Source organism: Chroicocephalus ridibundus, unplaced genomic scaffold (genome assembly GCF_963924245.1).
Source record: "Chroicocephalus ridibundus unplaced genomic scaffold, bChrRid1.1 SCAFFOLD_26, whole genome shotgun sequence".
In the NCBI taxonomy this organism is placed as follows: Eukaryota; Metazoa; Chordata; class Aves; order Charadriiformes; family Laridae; genus Chroicocephalus; species Chroicocephalus ridibundus.
In genome coordinates, this window is record NW_026961775.1 from 354,357 (window position 1) to 357,472 (window position 3,116).

The following is a 3,116-nucleotide window of genomic DNA, read 5'->3' on the forward strand; positions in this document are numbered from 1 at the left end:
GGGGATGTGGCTTTGGGGGGCTGTTGGAGGATGGCTTTTCCTTGGAGCAGTGGGTCATCATCGCAGCGTGTCCAGCTGTCAGGGGTGCACTGCCCGCCCCCTCGCCACCTGCAGATGCCTGGGCACTTCCCCATGCAGCTGCCCCATGCAGGAAGCTGGACTGATGCCAGGGAAGGTGGCTGGGCCAGTGCCAGAGGCGGGGGGTGACTCTGTGCCGGGGCTGGGCTTGTTGCCAGGGCTGGTGTCTCTGCCAGACCTGGCTTTGCCCTGGGGGCTCGCGGGGTGGGGAGGGACAAGGAGGAGTCCTGGGAGGAATAAATTGGCGCCTCACCTTCTCACGCTTCACCCAGCACTTACCACACTGCAGAGGAAGATGAAGGTCGCAGTCCTCAGCGTGGCCCTGCTCTTCACCATCCTGCTGTGCACCCCAGAGGATGCTCAGGTGAGTCCCCAGCGCCATGGGGAGGGCCTCAAGGCTGAGGATGGGGCTTAGCAACAGGGCACCCGCTCTCCTGCAGATTGAAATCGTAGTGGTGAGCACAAAATCCCTTGAATTGGCCTCTCCCTTTCCCACGCAAGGAGCTCCTCCAGGCTCCCAGGCACCTCCAGCCCTGGGCAATGCAGCTTTCTCCCTCCCACAACTCTGTCTCTTCCCTCCACTTCCCCCACCATTAAGCTTCTGCTGCCCAGAGCCCGAGTTCCTCAGTGAGCGGTCAGACCTGTCGCCTCCCTGGGAGGGTCCACCACAAACTCCTCTGAGGGCGCCCACCCATTTCTTGTCTTGGTGCCCCCACAGCTCTCCCTTTCTGGCCTCCCCAGCCCATCCTTTTGGTCCCCTCAGACTTCACCTCCCCGGGATCTCCTCCGTGTCCTTTCTAGCGTCCCCAAATGACCTTCCATTGATTGTTCCCAACGCCTGCCTTTCACTCTTTCCCTTCAGTCCTTTGCCTTTCACCATCTTCACTGCAGTACTGTCCCCAGATCACCTTCCCTGAACCCCCACTCCCAAACACTCTCCCAGTCCCCTTGGTTTGGTCCTCTGCAGTCCTCTTCCTTCTGCACCCACCAACTACCTCGCTTGAAGTCCCTCTATCCCCTCCACTTGAATTCCTTTACCTCAACTTGCATCCCGCACAGTGCTGCCCATTCAACACCCCCTGCCCACTCCCTTGGGGTCCCCTCATTCACCCCAGTGCCCTGTCTTTGGGTTCTCCCCACCCCCATCCTCTCTGGAGGCCCTGAATTCCCCACGCTACCCTCGTCTCCATCCCCACCCCTGCTCCCTGCATGAACAGGTATCCCAGGTGAAACTTTGAGGCATGGAGCGGCGAGGGGCAGGAAGGATTTTCCCCCTCACACCAGGGGGAAGCCACGGGCCTGGGGGGACTGGGGACACCTGTGTCACACCCACAGCCCCAGCAAGCCCAATCCAGACCACCCCTTTGCCCTCCTTTCCTAGGCACTCCTAGAAGGAAGTGGACTTAGTGACGTGGATGTAAGTACTTGGGTGGAGTTGGAGGGCCTCCAGACTGGGGAACAGGAGGGCACTTTGGTCCTCCCGTCCCTTGCTGGGACCGGGGACGCCCCAGCCACCAGTGAGGTCTCATGTTCTCTTTACAGGAGGCACTAGTCAGAGGTCTGCTATCAAAGAGGGCTGCGGTGGGTACCACAAGTTCTGCTGTCCCCAGTCCCTCCCCTCCATGGCCACCACACTCCAGCGCATCCCAGAGTGCCCCAGTACACCCCAATGCACCCCACTGCAACCCCAGAGAACACCCCCGCACCCCACTCTTTTCCCAGGCAGGGTCCCCTTCCCGGGGCCCCCATGCCATTCCCATCCAGCCCGTTACAACCCAGTACACCCCACGATGCCCCACTACACAGCCATGCACCCAGCTGGGCCCCTTCCCCAGGACCCCCGCTGCTTCCTGTGCACCACCACACAAGCTCGTGTACCCCATTTCTCCCCAGAGGCACCTTCCCCAAGGACCCCCTTGCTTTCCCCTTACTGCTTCCCAGTACAGCCCACTGCAGCCACACCTTTCTCTAACCCTTGATTTCTCCCCAGCCCCCTCTGCCTGACGTAGATGCGGACCTTTTGCGCAAGAGAAGTGTGGCCGCATCCCTTCATGTCTAGGTGAGCGGCATCAGGGAGTCTCCAGCCCCAAAAAGGATGCTGGGCCCTGAGGGATCCCTGAGCCCACTGGGATGGCCAGACTTTGGGTGTGGGAGAGCGAAAGAGAGGGCACTGTGCATGATCCATGGCCCAGGGGGAGCTGGACGCAGCTCCCCCCATGCCTTTCCCTGCACCCAGTGGGGCTCTACGGACCCAGAGGGTCACCATGCAGGCCAGGCAGAGCCTCTGGTGCCCTACAGACCCCAAGGGACCACAGTGAGGGCTGGGCAGGCATCCGGGAGATTTAGGGGCTTCTCAGGCTTATGGCACACTGGGCAAGGCCCTCTGGGTGCCATATGGATCTTGGGAGAGCCAAATCCAGTCCTTCCTATATATGGATGGCTCCAGTTCCCTGCTCCTTCCCCATGCCTCTGCAAAGAGTCACCGTTGCAGACAAGGCCACTCTCATGTCTTGGCCGACACTGGGGGGCTTATTGTGGGCTCTGTGTTTCAGACCTGGAACTGATGGTGACACCCATGTCCTGTCCCCCTCCAGCAGCACGAGGAGATGATCATCGCTGCATGACCCCACCTGATCCCCTGGGAGCCCTGGCCCATTTCCCTCTAATCATCAATAAACCTCATCAGCAAAGCTACGCTCTGTGTGTGTGTCTCTGTCCGTGTCCCCTCTGATCTGCCAGCGCCCAGGCACCTGGGTCCTCTCTGGCTGTAGCTCAGGGATGAGCAGAGGGAGGGAGGGAGCGCGGACACCTGGGGTGTCTCTGTAAAGGCGATCCCCTTCCCACCCACCATGTGCTCCCAGATAAGGGGTGCCATTTGGATAAGGAGGTGAAGTCTCTGTGCTCAAAGAGAAATTAAGGCTGGCTTTGCTCTCTCTTGGGCCAGCCAGGGGGTTGAAGACATGTCTGGCTATCACAAGATAATGGAGCTGTCTTGTGGAGACAGGACAGCCCTGCTTTTCTTCAGCAAAGACAGTAAA

General features: G+C 60.0%; 1 long non-coding RNA gene across 1 annotated transcript; it reads left to right on the top strand.

Moving 5' to 3' along the window:
* The first annotated feature begins 313 nt into the window (after window positions 1-313).
* On the top strand, window positions 314-2,763 carry LOC134509741 (uncharacterized). The gene is made up of 5 exons (XR_010069395.1): window positions 314-442; window positions 1,460-1,495; window positions 1,621-1,659; window positions 2,069-2,137; window positions 2,631-2,763. It is a non-coding gene; the product is annotated as an uncharacterized LOC134509741 (long non-coding RNA).
* The last annotated feature ends 353 nt before the right edge of the window (window positions 2,764-3,116 follow it).